The sequence below is a fragment of the Ambystoma mexicanum genome, chromosome 7p (genome assembly GCF_040938575.1).
Source record: "Ambystoma mexicanum isolate Mex_15411 chromosome 7p, UKY_AmexF1_1, whole genome shotgun sequence".
Classification (NCBI taxonomy): Eukaryota; Metazoa; Chordata; class Amphibia; order Caudata; family Ambystomatidae; genus Ambystoma; species Ambystoma mexicanum.
This window is the reverse complement of record NC_090939.1, coordinates 780,910,678-780,928,968: the sequence shown is the minus strand read 5'-3', so window position 1 is coordinate 780,928,968 and position 18,291 is coordinate 780,910,678. Positions and strand designations below refer to the sequence as shown.

Below are 18,291 nucleotides of genomic sequence, written 5' to 3'. Positions count from 1 at the left end.
TTCACCATATCGAAAGGCACCTACACCAACACACATATTGCCTTTGCCCCACAATCCCTGTCCTGGAATAAACGCAATATAACCCTAGACAACCTACTTCCTCTACCCACCTCTTGCCCATCACTGATTTTCCCCATAACTCGGACATGAACCCATCCTCTCTGGTTGATCTTTACAACTGTACCACAGAACAAGTTCTAAACCAAATTGCACCACTAAAATTAAGGCTAAACCGGCTTCCCATTTAAATAAATGGTTCTCTGCTGATTTAAAAGCACTTGGCAATGTTAAGATCATCTGAAGCCAATTGGAGAAGGTCCCCTTCAATTCCTAACAAGGAAAGGTTTTCCTCTGATGAGTCTACTTACAAAGCTGCCATTACCAATACCAAAAAAAAAGGAAGATCTGCACCGCCAGAATTCAGAACGAAAAATCTGGTACTTAAGAGTTCTTCTCTATTCTAAGAGAACTGGAGTCTCCCACGCCCCCTACAGAAGACTGCATTAAGGACAAGGCCTGGTGTGCTAATATCCAGAAAGCCTTATGAGACAAAATAGCCTTACTTCAGACCAAAATCGAGACCAAAAAGAATAGCCTAGCTCCAGTGCCGACTCATGCAAACTGCCTATCCCAGAATTACCCTCATTCCTCCCTTTCCACTTTTCACCAGTAACCACTGAAGAAGTGGTAAATATCATCTTGAGTCTCAAACCCTCTAACTGCCAGGGAGATTCATGCCCTGCTCCAGTTATCAAGGATGGAGCATGAGAGTTTGCACCTTTCATCACTGCTCTGATTAACTCCTTGTTCAAAAGCTGCACAGTCCCCAACAATCTTAAAGAGGAATGGGTCATGCCTCTTCTCAAAAAACCAAACCTAGACCCCAACACACCCACTAATTATAGACCCATAACAATGGTCCCATTCCTCCTCAAGATACAATATAGAGTAGCATATCTCCAAATTCAAAAACATTTGGAAGACAACCTTCTCGGCCTACGACAATCCGGCTTCAGACCTAGGCATGGCACTGAAACATCGCTCTTAGATTTAAAAATCGCAATGGACAAAGCTAAAGATAAGGGTAACTTGGCCATCCTGCTTCTGCTGGACTTAGCAGCGTTTGACCTAGTAGACCATCAAATCTTAACAAAACATCTTTCCACTCCCGCAGCATTTTCACCAAATGCCGCCAGCTGGATCCAATCCTTCCTCTCAAATAGTACAACCAGGGTTTTCTCACTTACAGCGCCTGCCGACCCAGTACCCATCCACTGCATAGTCCCTCAAGGGTCCTGTGTTTTACCCACGCTTTATAATAACTTCACTAAGCTCCTCTTTGATGGTCTTGATAACCTGGGTGTCACCTACACAAACTATGCGGATGACACTAAGGACCTCAGTACACTCACTGGTTGCTATGAAAGAGATTCTAAAAAGCTAAAAAAAAATGTATCTTGAAATTCAGGCTTGGATGGCTACCCACAGCCTCTGTCTAAATGACGATAATTCGGAACTATTATCGTTGGCTCTCAAGTCCGTCTTAACAAACTTGACCCTCGATTCAAAACCTTCAACATTGATGGTAACATTAATCAAAATCGCCGAAGAGGTTAAAACTCTTGGTGTTTATTTAGACTCCACCCTCTCCCTCAAAAAACAAGTTAGCTCCACAGCCTCCACCACAGCATACACCAACCAACAAAGTAATTCCTGCAAACCCTTTCTGTCCACAAATAGCTGCCTTATACTAGCTAGGGCCTTGATCTTGTCCAAATTGGACTACTGTAACACCCTATTCGTAGGCCCCACTGATCGCAATCTGAATAGACTGCAAGTTCTCCAGAACAATGCCCTTCAATGCGGTTTGAACATACCACGCACCAGTCATATCTCTACCATCAGATGTGACTCACACTGGTTACCAGTATGCGATAGAATCCTACTACGCACGCTTACCGTCACACGCAAATGCCTGTCAATTACTGCCCCCCAATATCTGACTGACAAATACCAATCTTCCAGACCTACCAGATCGTCATACCTACACTGCCTCAATATCCCCAAGTTCAAACTGAAAACGGCATGAGGATCAAGCTTCCCGGTGTTAGCAGCCAAGTCCTGGAACACCACCCCGATGGCCATCAGAGCTGGACCCTCCTTCTGGACTTTTAGATCCAAAGTGAAAGAACTTCTTTGCCCAGCAACACTACCTCTCTCACCTTTGAACTGCTTCAATTCTGTCCTACCACAGTGAACTCGGTATTCTTCCCCCATTCATTTTTCAATTGGTGTACTATCACTATTGTTATATCTATTACCACTACTCGCCAGCCTGGGGAGTAATTGTTCCCACCTTAACATTCCCTCTTTCCATAGTGTTGTCATATTGACCACTCTTTAAATCGGTCCTTATGCTGTTTTTCCACATGCCATGTTGTCTGCCACATTGACCATTCTGTAACCTGGTCCTTATGCCTCAGTCATTCCTACGCACTTGTAACTATAACACTTATCTATGCTCAAGCGCCCAGATACCTCAGGGTTAGTTTGCTCTATAAATAATAAACTAAACTAAAGAAATGTATAAACGGAAGAATGTTCAATACTGCATCAATGACCACCATGCACAGCGCTGAAGCTTGTCACACGGGTGGCATTCTGTGCCCTTTCAAGGGATGCCCAGCCCGTTGGTGTGCAATAGAAGAGGAAAGGGCATGGGGCAGAAGGTTAAAACATGCTTGAAATATTTCTACAGCTAAGAAAGGGAATGAGGGGCAGGGATGGAGTTTGTGAAAGTTTCCAGATCTGTGTAGTGCAGAAAGAACAAAGCATAGCACTGATCAGAAAATAGCATATTCTCAATGATCATGCAAGCAACCGTATACTTGTGTGGGCAGTTTCTAGTGCTTAACCGGGAAGTACTGAATGTATTGTGTCATTGCATGATGGGCATAAGGTGTGCTTCAGTGTACACTTGGAGCATTGTGACTTGTTTGTCAGAAGTGATAGAGCCCACAGTGGACTTGTGTGCAAGGTGAATGAGGCAGATCTACAGAGAAAGAGAAATCGGGTGCGTGGCCAGTCTGTCAAACCTGCATGGCCACATAGTGAGGGACAGTTGCAGCTAAAGGGAATAGCGTTCTGTTCTGATGATATATTGTTCATGTGCAGTTGTTGCACAGCTCATGGTTCATGTACAGTGGGCTGCATGTTACACAAATGTCACCATATAAAGGTCTGACATGCTTGTTGATTGTATAGTGCTGTATGTTACTGTAAGGCCACCTCACAGTACCGAGTAGAAGGAGCAGGAGGGAGTCTGAGGCTGCAGGCCAATAATGTAAGCACCACTGCTACCAGATTTCTGCACCAGAGGGCCCCTCAGCCACAAACAGCCCGTTCTGTATTGAGGATACATGGGTGACCCTGAAGACACCTCCATGTTAGTCTGGCCTTCAATATGCATGTCACTGGATGAGAATGCCACCATGAGGCTGCTTCCTGAGCATAAATTGTGTCCTGCCAGAAAACCTATGAGGGACCCAAGTCGTAGTACAGACTGGGCTCTTCTGGAAACCGTTCACATACTTTTACAACCACTTCCCTAAGCTGCAGTTTATTCTTTTATTTGTTTTTTTTGTTTAAACACAACCTTTCAAAATACAAAGGTAAAAAAAATTATTTTGATATAACATGACAAACATGGTCATAAAACAGATTTTTACAGCGCCCTTCATTCGCCAGTTACATCCCTCCAGTTGAAAACATTAAATACATCAATAATGTACCCCCCCCTGACTCCCAGCAATAATTACAGTAGCAATATTGAGAGAAATGTGATTTCCATTCAAAATCAAATTCCACATTTCATCTTCATTTAGGATTACAAATTGATTAATACATTTAAAAATGAATTCCTTTCAAAGACCACTCAACTTCTGACATTCTACAAACAGAAGTTTTAAAGTCTCACTTTTGTCTCGATCATTACAGAATGTACAGCTGGTCATAGCAACCTTGTTCTTAGAGCGTAGGGCTAACTGCACTCTCGTTGGCCATAAATTCTGCCGGATTTGCATTAGAATTCTAGCATAATCAACAAGTAAACTGGAACTGCATGGCAAGAGTTTAGCAAAAATGTTCCAGTTTTAAATGTTGAATACATATTGCATACTCTTACGTCCCGTCCCCTTTACTCCACACTGTGTGGGCGTCCCGCGCGAGGGACGGGAGACGGAACCTGTTTCACCAGAAAAATCTTCTTCCCCTTAAAATTTAGAGGTGCGCAGTGGCACAGCCGTGGGAGCATGCGCTTGCCTGACTCCGCCCACCGGCACCACTGCCCAGTCCCCTTTTTCCACGTCAACGGGAACAGGCCAAATTCACCAGCGCTCCTGGTTTGGCTTCGGCCATGTAATAACACATGCTCTTCCCCGGATATTCTTCTATCTTTGTCTTTTTCTTTTCAATTAGGTGCTTGGTCCTCTGACGCGAAGTTCCTCCCCGGTGCATGTTGACTTCAGCGGGCTTCAGCAGGTGGCCAGCCTGCGAGGGGCTCTTCCCTACGTCCGATCCTCAAGCCCTTTGCCTCTGCTGCCTTGGCCCCGATCAAGGTTGGGAAGGTTGTTACATGCGCAACGTACTGACTCCATGTGCACTGAAGAACAGGCTAGCTAGGTGGAGGGGGCTCTTCCAGAAGTCTCCTCCGGATGACCTAAAGGACTTCGTCAAACATGGCTCGAGGCCTAAGGCAAGGCCTCTATTTAACATCGCACCCCAGAAGGGCGACTCCTTTCCAAGGAAGCGCCTGGTCGGGAGGAAACTCTCGGGTTCTCACACCAGCACTCGTACCGCGGCTAGTCCTTCTACCAGCCTTAAGGCCGAGGGGTCTCTGGATCCTTCTGGTGCCAGTACTGAGGAGCCGCAAGGTTCTTTTACCAGGGTAACTCCTGAGGGGCAACGCCCTACTACTGGCGTCAGGTCCGAAGGAGCGCCTTCACGCAGCACTACCGGGAGATCAACCAAGGTCAATACGCCCTCCAGGTCTCGGCCTGAGGTGCAGGATAGGCCTTATGTTCCATCACCAAGCGTCTTGGATGGGGCCGGGTCCAGTTAGCCAGGCACCACAACGTTGGCACTTGCCATTCAGCTCGACAAAATGGCTGCTGCACCAGACAAGAGGGCCGCTCGTCCGATACCTCATCTAGCAGAGCAGGTGGAAGAACGAGTTACAAGGTGGGACTGGTGTCAACCAGGTACGTGGCCTATGGTTTATCCATCAGCAGCGCAGGGCAGGTTTCCCCTGCACCCCAGGCAGTGTGCGCCCCAACCCCTGCAGCCGTTGGCCACTCCGTTAACATCTCCTGCCACCTCTACAGCCTCAAGGACAGGTTCTTTGAAAGGTTCCTAGGGCTGATGCGTACTCCCCAGATGGGGATTATCCTCCGTTACACCATCAGGGACATGCTCCGCAGGTCACCCCACCGGCACCCATAGTCCTTCCTCCTATGACTCCAGGCCACAGTGCAGCCTCAGCTGCCCCAGCCGCTCCTCCGATTCCGGCTTCCGCACCAGCCTCCGCAGCATCCACCGGCTCCGGTCTCCACTCCGCAGCCCACGGTACCCAGCACCCCTCCTCCTCCAGTTCTAGACCCTGGGAACACACTGGTGTACACAGATGAGGAGGACGACCCTGACACGCCATGTTCAGCCAGGGCCTTCCACAAATGCCTTGCAGGTTTGGCAGAGTATTTGGGCCTTCCTCAACCCGAGGTAGAGCAGCCTAGGGGGGAGGAGGGTCTTGGCAGAAGTCCTCACCCTAAGACCCCCCTCCAAAACGGGGATCCGGATGCAGCCCTCCAAAACGGGGATCCCGATGCAGGAGGACATAGTCGCCTTGCCCAAGAAAGGGTGGTTCGAGCCACACTCGGCCCAGCCTATCAATCGGCGCCTGGACGCACTCTTCCGAGATCACTGTGGTGTCACTCTATTCTAAGCCTCAGTCGTCCTCGACCACCTTGTCCTCGGCACTGCTAGGCAAGGAGAAGATCTTTGAGGTGTATGAGAAAAAGCTGTACTCCAACGCCTCCTTGTACCTGCGTCAAGCCAATGCCATGCTGGCAGTATTCAACTAAGTGCTAGGGCGGGAAATTGCGGACTTCCTCACCGAATTTCCAACAGACAGCCAAGATCGCTTCAATGCAGGATTAGGAGAAGCCAGGCTGGTAGCGCAGGACATCATGGAGACCACAGTGTCCCATATCACCTCTGGCTGGGCCATTTGCATTGCCAAGGACATGAGATGGACAGCCTGGCTCCGGGCTATTAAGTTTAACCCCGACGTCCAGGAACGCATATTGGACCTTCCATTCGAGGGTATTGACCTCTTCCAATCCACAATGGATGAAGAATTAGATCAAAAGAACAGCTTGCAAACCGCAAAGTCTATATTCTTACGAAGGCCACGCCCAAGGCATACACCTAGTCACATCAGCACTCCGACAAGGGGCAGACGTCTGGAGGGTTACAGGGCTTCCAAGAACGGAGGTCCAGACAACCTGACTGTTCCCTGAGTCAGCACCGAAGGAAACAACAAAAGGGGGGGGGGGTGCAAAGGCTTTTTCCAATCCCCCTCCTCAGCAACAGCCTCAGATGGAAAGAAGGCATGACATGTCCCTTCGGGTCCAGGTGTCTCCAGTGGGGGGCAGGCTTGCCTTCCAAGTGCAATATTGGCACCAAAACCTTTCGGACCCCTGGATCCTCTCTGTAGTATCCACGGGGTACTGCCTACAGGTCCCGTCCGCTACTCTCCCACAGATTGGGACAGCAACTCTGTTGGTGAAGATCTGCTCACTTGTCGAGAGCCAGGCATTGGAAGAACTTCCTCCCTCCCAGACAGGCTTGGGCTTCTATTCCAGGATTTTCACCATGCAGAAGATCCAGGCTGGCCTGAGAGTTCTGCTGGACCTTTCCACCCTCTACCTCTCCCTTCCTCTACAAAAATTCAAGATCGTTATGCCAGCACTCATTGCAGAGACACTGAACAGGGGAGACTGGATGTGCTCCCTGGATCTGAAGGACGCATATCTACACATCCCTATTTGGCAGCTGCATCGGTCCTTTCTGCACTTCAAGATCATGGGCTGCCATTTCCAATACAAGGTACTACCCTTTGGCCTGAATTCACACCCCAGGGTATTTACCAGGTTGATGAACGCGGTGGCAGCCCTCCGCAGGGCCCAGGGCCACCACGCCTACCCATACCTGGATGACAGCCTCGTCTGGACTTCATTTCTGGAGGCGGTTCTCCACACCTCCTCTGTGCTCATCAAACACTCCGCGACCTACCATCAATCTCAAGAAGTCTCAGCTGTAACCCACACAGAACCTGACTTACCTGGGCCTCATCTGGGACACCGGATCCGAGAGAGTCTTTCCCTCGGAGGACAAGATCATGGCCATCAAGAGGGCCACGGCTCACTTCCTCTCCAGGACTGTGACTTCAGGCTGGTGGTACTAGCACCTGCTGGGTATTATGGCGGCGGTCCTTTAGGCTGTACCCCACACAAGACTCAAGATGAGATTACAGCGGCACTTCGCAGCCAGGAGAATGGCTCTCAAGCGGAGCCAGTAGACATCCCTACATCTCTCCACCCGGACCTCAAGTGGTGGCCTGCGGATTACAACCTACAGAAGGGCAGGCAGTGCTTTAAGTGGGGTAAGAAATTGAGGGGGGGCCCTCGTTTGGGGCGTGATATCCGCTGTGGGCGTGGCCTAAAAGTGCACAAATCATAGTAGGGTGCGCAAACAAATATATAAATGTAGTAGAGCATTTATGTATTTGTATGCGTACTAGTATGGTTTGTGTATTTTTCAAGCTTTCTTTTATAAACATAGCAATGTTACATATTTCTATGTTTATAAAAAGTGGCTTGAAAAGTGTACAAACCATAGTAAGTTACGCACACTTGTGTGCTTACCTTACCATGGTCTGTGTACTTTTCAAGCCACCTTTTATAAACATAGACATTTGTAACATATTTCTATGTTCATAAAAGATGGCTTGAAACGTACAAGCCATCTTTTATAAAGCGTTGAGGACGGACAAAACCCAAGGTGGTTTTGTCCGTCGACAAAGCTTTATAAAAGATGCCTTGAATTGTGTACGTTTCAAGCCGTCTGTTATAAACGTAGAAATATTTCTACGTTTATAAAAGATGGCTTGAAATGTACACATTTCAAGGCATCTTTTATAAAGATTTGCCAAAGGAGACAGGCACCTCGGGCTCAGTGATCGCTGCTCTGAGCAGAGATCACAGAGCCCAAGGCGTCTTTCACCCTCTGGGAACCCGCGGGCTCCGTGATGTAATCTATATATTAGATCATGGAGCCTGCAGGTTCACAGAGGGTCAGTGACCTGGTGAGGGCAAACAAAGGAACTGTTACTTCCCTGATGACCCCTCAGATGGGGGGTCATCAGGGAAGTTACAGTGACTGACAGAATTGCCAGCCAGCCTCAGCAACGCTGAGGCTGGCTGGCACTTCTGTCCACTTGCCTAACGTTACACTGGCGGGCGCATCTCCCGTCGCGGCTGCGGCCGTGGCGGGATAATGCGTCCTGCCATGGCGTGGTGGGACCGGGGGGCCCCGGCAGGGCCCCGGCTCAGCCCCACTTTTTGGAGACTGGCGGGGCCCGGCCCCGGCAGGCCCCGGCCCACTTAAAGCACTGAGGGCAGGCCATTCTGGCAGCCTCTCCCTGAGGTTACTGTCACGACAGACTCCTCCCTAGAGGGCTGGGGTGCCACTCTGGACAACCACAGCCTCCATGGAGTCTGGACCTGGCAGGGGGCCCACATCAACTGGCTAGAGTTGAAGGCCATATGGCTGGCCCTCAAGGCCTTCCTCCCTCTCATAGAAAGCAAGACAGTATTTATCCAGACGGACAACTCCACCAGCATGTACTATGTCAACGAGCAGGGGGGTATCAGGTCCCCGCCACTATGCAGCCTAGCGGTCAGCATGTGGGAATGGGCTCTGGAAATCATCTACCTCACCGCTGTCCACCTCCCGGGGGAGTACAACCTGGAAGCGGACAGGCTCAGCAGACTGGGGGAGGACAATTACGAGTGGCAATTGAACAACCTGGTACTGAAAAAGATCTTTCTCAGGTGGGGTCATCCCCAAGTGGACCTGTTTGCCTCCCAGGACAACAGGAAATGCCAGCAGTTCACCTCCTGGCAGGGGCAGAGCCCCGGCTCCCTGGGCGATGCATTCCAGATACAATGGAACTACATGTCGGCATACGCCTTCCCGCCCACACCCCTGGTTCATAGGGTGATCTGCAGGATAAAGCAATCAAGTCACCTCAGTATAATTCTGATAGCTCCCTGGTGGCCGGCAAGACTGTGGTTATCCGAGCAGCTCAGCCTATTGGACAGGCCTGCCATTCACCTACCGCTGGGCCCAGCTCCACTCCTGACGCGGCAGGGGGGGCAGGGTACTCCACCCCGCTCCTCGCAAACTAGCCCTCGCAGCGTGGTTCCTGAGCAGGTCACTCTGAAACACTTGAACCTATCTCAGGTTAACCTGGAGATCATCCAGGGCGCCAAAAGCAAAGTTACCAGAAGCCAATATAGGAGCAAATGGTCTAGATTCTGTCTTTGGGCCAACTCTAAGCAGATTGACCCCCTGAGGTGCTGACTGGACAACATGCTCTCCTCCTCGGCACACCTCGCCCACTCTGGAGTACAGGTGGACACATGCCGCACCTATCTGGCGGCCATAGGAGGCTACAGGAATTCGGAGGAGGGTCTCTTCTCATCCGCTAACCCGGTGCTCAAGGGACATCTGGCGTGCCTCTACAGACTCTACCCACCTACAAGGAAGCCACACCCAATGTGGGAACTCAATGTAGTGTTGGGTGCATTGGCGCACAAACCGCTCAAGCCAATGGTGTCTGTGGATATCAGGCTGATCACCCTAACGACAGCCCTGCTCGTAGGTCTCATCTGCGCTTGCAGAGTCAGTGAAATACAGGCTCTGGTGGAATCCAAGCCCTACACCACTTTCCACCAAAGATAAGGTGGTCCTCCAGGCGAATCTTGCGTTCCTAGCCAGGTGCCCTCCTCCTTCCACCTAAATGAGATGATCTTCGCCAACCACAAGGATGAGCCTCAAAGGGTCTTGCACCGTCTGGATGTCAGACGCGCTCTGAAATGCTACCTGTACAGGACCAAGGAATTCCACAAGTCGGAAGCCCTCTTTGTCGCCTTCTGGGGCTCATGGCCAGGTTATCAGGCTTCCAAGGCCTCCATAGCGAGGTGGATGGTAGCAGCCATCAAGGAGGCCTATGAGGGCCAACACAGGCTAGCTGTGGCTAATTTGCATGCCCATCCAGTCAAAGTCAGGGCCACGGCCATTGCGTTCCAAAGGCACGTACCTTGGCAAGTCATCAGCAGGAGGGCCCCCTTAGCCACCTCTTTGGCTTTCTGCAAGGCTTTCTGTCTGGACGCTGCCTCTCGGTCAGACGCGGCCTTCGGGCAGGCAGTTCTAAGAAACCTATTTGCTTAAGGAGGGTCTCCTCTCCACCCTGGGGCTACATTCAGTTTTAATCGCCCATACAGTATGGAGGAAAGGGGACGGGACGTAAGAGTAATTAAGTTACTCACCGTAGTGACTAACATACTCTGTCTATAGTCCCCTTTCTTCCATACGTCCCACCATCCTCTTTCTGGTGTCATTAGGCAATGTTGTATATTGTCGATGTGTCCATGGGGACTGAGGAGTTGCACCGATGGGTGGAGTCGAGCACATGCTCCCAGGGCCACACCCCGCACACCTCTAAATTTAAAGGGGAAGATGATTTTTCTGGTGAAAAAAGTTCCGTCTCCCGTCCCTCGTGAGGGACGCCCATACAGAATGGGGGAAAGCGGATAATGGCCTAAGAGTATGTTAGTCACTATGGTGAGTAACTATTAATTCGAATGGATTGTGTCCTCCAACGTATTCCACATCTTTGACATGTAATGTCCACAGCTGTGTACTTAGGAAACTTTTTCGGCAGAGGGCGTCCTGCGTCGATGGCGTCGGGTCAATGTCCTGCGAAGGCCTCAGTCGAGGGTGACATCACTGGATGTTATAAATAGGACGCACTGCGCCCGTAGCCTCAGTTCCATGTTTTCCACACACGTGTTTGCTTCGGAGATTCGGCGCACCTCCTGATATTCCTCGTGAAGATGTCTTCTTTGACCCTCCGACTCCGCGGTCTGGCTTCAAGACTTGCTGGGACTGCAAGTCTAAAATGTCGATCACTGACCCGCATCACATTTGTTTGTGGTGCTTGTGTGAGAGTCACGACACCGACGACTGTTCCAAATGCCAGTCGCTGACTAAGGCCTTGTGGGACCATAAGGGGAAACTTCAGGTAGGTAAGGGTTCTAAACCCGGTAAGTCCCGTAAATCAAAGTCCAAGGGGGTGTCCACTCATGTTTTGAGAGGAAAAGTCCCGGGGATCTCGGCCCCGGAGTGGTTCCCGCCATTCTTCTTGCTCGTCTCGGCATTCCAGGAAGCGGTGTCACCGGTCGCCTTCCCCGTCGTCCTCGGAGGATAGAGCCGAGAGGAAAGTGGCATGTCCAACCTAAGTCCTCGATTCCAGAGGAATGGGCTGCCTTCAAGGGATGTTGTCGGTTTTTCAATCGCAAGGCATAGTTCCGTCCGCGCCTTCTTATGAAGCTGGCAAGGAACGGTCTCGTACCGTGGCTCGCACGCCTTCGGGCTCGGGTCAGCAACGCGACTCATCGGGAACCTTCGAGGTCCCGTTTGGTCAAGGCTCAGTATAGTTGCAAGAGACGGGCTTCCAGGACTCGGGCCTCATCTCCAGCGAGACCGCAGAAACCGGGTAAGGGCTCAAAGTCGGCGTCAACTCAATCTGCGCCATGTCTGTCGGATACCAATGTTGAAGCTTTGCCTTCGTACCAGCCCTCATGCCTTTATTAACGCCAAAGCCATCGGTTCTCTCAGCGCCCTCGACGCCTTCGGGATCTTTGCCCGAAATTTGACCATGGAGGTCCCTGATACTGTGGATCCTCCTAGGAAGGCTACTTCCAAGTCTGTGAGGCCTGTGGTGGACTCCGGACTCTCTTCTGTCCCAAGGAAGGGTTTTTACCTCCCTCTGGATGACATTTATGAGGAGGAAAGGTCTGACTTTGATAAGGACCCTTTTGAGACGGATGTGGCTCCTGTCTTTTCTGGAGACAGTCAATTGGAAGAATTGAGGCAGACTCTTCATGATGCCAGTGGGTTGGACACTTCTCCGGAAGTGGAATTTGGCTGGCCTGAGCCTGGGGTTCATGCTGAGTCGTCCTACAGGAGGCTCATTGCTAGGATCACGGTATCTGGGCTGGTCCAGTCCTCCTTAAGCTGCAGGATGATCGAACAGACATTTTAGATCGAGGTCCGTCCTCTGACCCGGTGTTACCTTTTCATCTGACATTACAGAAAAGGGTGGTGGCTGCTTGGCAGTCACCGGAATCTCTTCCGGCTGTTAACAAATCGTTAACCAAGAAATACCGTCCTTCCGCTAGCGATCCCAGCTACCTTGCCTCTCACCCCATTCCCAAGAGTTTGGTGGTTCAGGTGGCTAAGGCCACCTCGAGGCAGGCGGTGTACACTACCATCCCTCCTGATAGGGACGACCAACGCTTCAATGGTTGGGCACGCAACGTGTTTTCTGTGGGGTGTATGGCGTTGAAATCAGCCAACTCCACTTGTGCCTTAGCAAGGTTTTCACACACTCTGTGGAACTGTTTCTGTAGTGGCTGAGCATATTCCCAAAGGGGAAGAAAGGGATGCGTTCCTTGCTCTCGTCCAGGATGGCAAGGATGCCATGTGTGAATACCTTCAGTCGGGTTTGGACACGGCCGACAGTATTAGCCGGTCCATGGCTGCGAGCACCGTTATACGCAGGTTTGCGTGGTTGCGGAAGTATGTTTTTGCCCCGGATGTGTAAGCCCGTCTTTTGAACATGCCCTTTGATGGCGCGCATTTGTTTGGCAGCAAGGCTGACGAGAGATTTGAGAGGTTGCAGACCTCAAAAGCTGCAGTGAAATCTTTAAGCGAAGCTGTGCATCAACCTCTGCCTTTTCGTCCTAGGGGACAGCAGTGGAGGAGAGGTTCTTTTCGTTACTATTCTTTTGGTAGAACGAGAGGAACTGCCAGTCAAACGGGTCAACGTAAAAGTACCTGTGGTGGTCTGGGAAATAGAGGTGCCAAAGCCGCTCAGGCAGCTGCTTCTTTGCCTTCAAGCACTGCTGCAGCCGCTCCAAAACGAGCATGAGGCCATGTCCCATTGTTCGCCAGTTGGGGGCAGACTGTCTCAGCATCTTGAAGAATGACAAGCCATTACTTTGTATGCGTGAGTTCTGGATACCATAGTCCACGGCTACTGCCTTCCCTTCCTAAATCGGCCTCACGACAATCCACCAGGGAATCTCTTTGAAGCTTCTGGATCCGCTCCTTGTGCAGGAAATCTTGACCCTGCTAGAGAAAGACGCTATAGAACTGGCGCCTTTGGCGGAGAAGAACGAGGGTTGGTATTCCCCCCCCTATTTTTTTATCCCAAATAAAGACTGGGGATTGAGACCCATCCTGGACTTGCTTTGGTTGAACAAACTTCTCAGGAAGGACAATTTCAAGATGGTCACTCTTTCTCAAGTCCCCCAGGCACTTCAACTTCAGGATTGGTTGGTGTCTCTGGACCTACAGGATGCTTACTTTCATGTGCCGATTCATCCCAAGCACAGAAAGTACATGAGGTTTGCGGCTGGCAACAAGCACTTTCAGTTTCGGGTCCTGCCATTCGGATTGACCTCCGCCCAAGGGTCTTCACCAAGCTAATAGTGGTGGTGGCAGCGCATCTCAGGCGAGGGGGGATTCACGTCTACCGCTACCTGGAGGACTGGCTGATCCGTGCACGCTCTCCCGAGCAAGCATTGGCTCACCTGCTGCTCCCTCCACAAGCTGGACATCTCCCTCAATTTCAGGAAGTCGCACCGGACGCCTTCCCAACAGCTCCAGTGCATCCGGGCTGTGTTGGACACGTCTTTGGGCAACTGCTCGCCTCCCAAGGTGAGGGCTCATCACATTGTGCAGATGGTGGACAAGTTTCAACATGCCCAGAGTCTCCCAGCTTCCGAATTCTTAAGGTTGCTCGGCTTCATGGCATCCTGCATTTTTCTGGTGCCAGAGGCCAGGCTGAGGATGAAATCCCTGCAATGGGTTCTGAAGATGCAATGGTCGCAGTTCTCAGGCAAGATGTCGGATCCCGTTCAGATTCCAATCTCGGTCTCCTAGGATCTTCTGAGGTGGGCCAACAAAGGGAACCTGATGAAGGGGGAGCCGTTTTGGCATCCATGGCCGGAGGTGACTGTAGTGACGGATGCTTCCCTCGAGGATGGGGCGCTCATGCCGACGGCTTGACCGCCAGCAATCGTTGGTCTCTGTCAGAGTCCAAACTCCTCATCAACCTGTTAGAGCCGAGGGCCATCAGGCTAGCTCTGAAGGCTTTTCTGCCGTCTGTGTGGGGGAAGAGTGTCCTGGCCATGCATTACCTCAACAAAAAAGGGGGGTAGGATCACTCCTGTTGTGCAGAGGCAATGCAGCTCTGGTTCTGGGCCATCCAGCAGGGAATTTCTCTCTCAGCAGTTCATCTGGCCGGAGATGGAAATGCAGCAGCGGATGCTCTAAGCAGGCAGAACACGATCTCTCACGAGTGGGAGTTGGCTCGGAAGTCCTTCTGGAGATCTTTGCCCTTTGGGGAACCCCGCAAGTGGATCTCTTCGCCACCAGTGCCAACTGGAAGTGTGAGAGATTCTGCTCAAGGAAATTTCCTCCGAGAGGAGCCTATGGAGATGCATTTGTACTGGATTGGTCATTCCCACTTCTGTACGCGTTTCCTCCGGTCCCCGTCATTCCTCAAGTGTTACGGAGGTTCGGATACCACATGATCCTCATTGCTCCGGATTGGGCCAGGAGAGCGTGGTACCTGGACCTTCTAGAAATATCCATTTGCCCTACACCCCGTCTTCCCTACCGAGAGGATCTGCTCTCGCGAGAGGGGGGTCTGGTTCTCCCTCCACAGGTCCAGACTCTCAACCTTCACACTTGGTTTCTGAAAGGTTGAGATATAACGATTGGGACTTCCCGGATGATGTGATGGAGGTGTTGCTTTCGGCCAGAAGGCCAGCAACAAAATCTCTGTACCGTTGGTGTATGTTTTGCGACTGGTCGAGAGGACAAAAGGTTGATCTTTTTCAGTGTTCCATTCCTATGGTTTTGTCTTTCTTACTTTCTTTGGCCCACAGGGGCCTTTAAGTTGCTACCATTGAGGGTTACCTGGCGGCGCTGTCTATTTAAGCGCTCATCTGAAGAATGTTCTTAATTTAAGATTCATTTGATGTCTCAATTTCTTAAATGACTGACTAATGTGTTCCCGCCGTCCCCTTTCCAGGTGGCGGTTTGGGATTTGAATTTGGTTTTGAGTGGGTGCTCCGTTTGAACCATTGCTCTCTTGTCCTTTCAGATTATTGTCCTTCAAGACAGTGTTTTTGGTTGCGGTTACTTCTGCTCGCACAGTGAGTGAATTGCAGTCACTTTCATCTAAGCCGCCCTTTACTGTGTTCCACAAGGAATTGTACGATCGGACCGAAAAAAAAGGTCCGACCGTACAAAAAGTTTGAAAAATGCTACCACCAAAAGTTTGAACCTTTGGTGGTAGCATTGTAGATGAGTATTAAAAAAAAAAGACTGCAGGGGTGTCACCCGCAACACCCCGCTCACTATACAGAAGTGAAAGGAAACTGGCGCCGCAGGGACTCGGCATGTAAAAAAGGTAAGTAGGGTTTGTTTATGTTGGAGGTGTGTTGTGGGTAGGGGAGTGTTGTGGGTGGGGGAGTGTTGGGGGTCGGGGTGTGGGTATGTAGGGGGTTTTGAATGAGTGCTCGCATGGGAAAAGCACAAACCTTTTGTGGTTCGCACATTGCTCATGCAAACTTTTCTGTCGCTGACTTTTCCGCGACGGAAAAATCACGCAGATCCTTCCACAAGGACAGGGTTGTACTAAGGGTACGTCCTTCCTTTCTACCTAAGGTAGTGTCTGAATTTCATTTGAGCCAGAAAGTGGTTCTTACTTCTTTCTATCCTTCTCCTCATCCTGGTAAGGAAGAGGAGCGACTTCATAGGTTGGATCCTAGGAGAGCTCTCCGCTTTTATATTTCTAGGATGTCCAGGGTCAGAGTGGACAATCAACTCTTTGTGGTATATGCTGGATACCGTTTGGGCCAGGCTGTTACCAAACCGACCTTGTCCAGGTGGATTATCCTCACCATTACTGAATGCTACAGATTGCCGTTAAGGAACCTCCTGAAGGGTTGGAAGCTCATTCCACTACGGGCGTGGCTACTTCCACAGCCCTACAATGGGGGTTCCTATTAGGAATATTTGTGATGCAGCCACATGGGCTTCTATCCACACATTTGTCAAACATTATTCCCTGGATACGATCCATGGTCCAGATATGGCCTTTGGTAAGGCGGTTGTTTATTCTGCCACCTGACTGGGTATTCTAAATTCTTTTCCCTCCTCCATTTTCTGGTACTGCTTGGGAGGCTGTCAAAGATGTGGAATACGTTGGAGGACACAATCCATTCAAAGAACAATTTACTTACCAACTGGTAACGTTCTTTTGATTGGATGCTCCTCCAGCGTATTCCACATCGCCCTCCACGCCTGCCCCTCTGGAGAATTTCCATGCGATTGCAGCTTCCCTTTCCGCAAGGCTAAATGCAGTCATTGGATTGGTGCCACAAGTTATGAGGGAAAAAACATAAACTGAGGCTACGGGCACGTGCGTCCTATTTATAACATCCGGTGACATCACCCTCGACAGAGGCCTCGAGGGACATCGACCTGACGCCATCGACGCAGGTCGCCCTCTGCTGAAAAAGTTTCCGAAGTAACAGCTGTGGACATTACATGTCAAAGATGTGGAATACATTGGAGGAACATCCAATCGAAAGAACGTTTCCAGTTGGCAAGTAACTTGTTCTTTTTTCCCATGTTGTACACCAATCCCAACACCACAGTTTGAGTTTAGCATTGTCTGGGAAATCTAGAAGAAGCTGCTCTGTGATGGCGCCCTTTTTTAGAAGTACCTTACAATACGATTTCCATATGGTTACGGGGCTATTAGTTATTTTAAGTGAGGCATCCATCAGTGGTATTAGTGTTTGGGTGTTATCTTGTAATAATAGACCTTTTCTCAATAGGGTCAAAGTTTGCCAAGCTCCACTCTAGCACTCAATGATGCCAATCTCAATTCATAATGCAGGATCGCAATAGGAATGCTCTGGGGGAGCTATAGGATCTTTTTCCAGAATAGACCTTCTAAAAGGTCCAATTTTGGTTGACTTTCAGGTTGTTTTGCCTGTGCTCCATAAGTGATAGCTGGCACAACTTTCTGCTTAAAGAATTGGGTTAGGACCGCATGTGTAAAGTTACCAGATTCGGCATGTATGATTCTGCCTTGAGAAGCTAGTGTTCACATTTTCATTTTTAATTCAAGTTTATATGGTTCATCAGAAAGCCTATCGTTGATATTTTGGCCTAAGTATCTTTATTCATTAGCTAGGCTGACTACCATGTTATTAAGTGTCCATGTGAAGTTGTTAATAGTTCTTCTGGTTTTATTATGTAATATAATGTTGGATTTTTGTGTTTTTACCATCAATCCATTCTTGTGGTGCATAATCACCCAGGGCTTTGAGTTTTCTTTGCAATCCTATCTGCGTTTGATCTATTATAACAAGGTCATTGGCATATAGCAACCGTGATACCACCCATTATCAACTTTTTCATGGAAAGGAGTGAGGGAGGTCGAAGTAAATGTTTATATCTTTTATGTAAAAATGTAAAAGTGTAGAAGCTACAATACAGCCTTGTTTAAGGACTGCCAGTTGCAATCTGGTTAGTGAGTTACCCCGCTTGATTGAGTTTTACTTTTATCGAGGTTTCTGAGTAAAATTGGTGTATCCAATATACGATGTATATAGGACAACCGGCACCCATCAATTTATTCCACAATTGGTCCCTTGATACCGAGTCGAATGCTTGTTTAAAATCAATAAAAACTAAAAACATGGGCTGTTTGCTTGAGATAACTTGTTTTATAATTGATAATGAAAATAAATGTATTGTATTTCCTAATCCTTTGATGAAACCAGATTGATGTGAATC

The 18,291-nt window shown here is 49.6% G+C and overlaps 1 protein-coding gene across 1 annotated transcript in view; it reads left to right on the top strand.

Annotated features, from left to right (window-relative positions):
* Positions 1 to 18,291, top strand: part of MRPS9 (mitochondrial ribosomal protein S9) — a 1,138,074-nt gene that overhangs the window by 916,647 nt on the left and 203,136 nt on the right. The window lies entirely within an intron of this gene.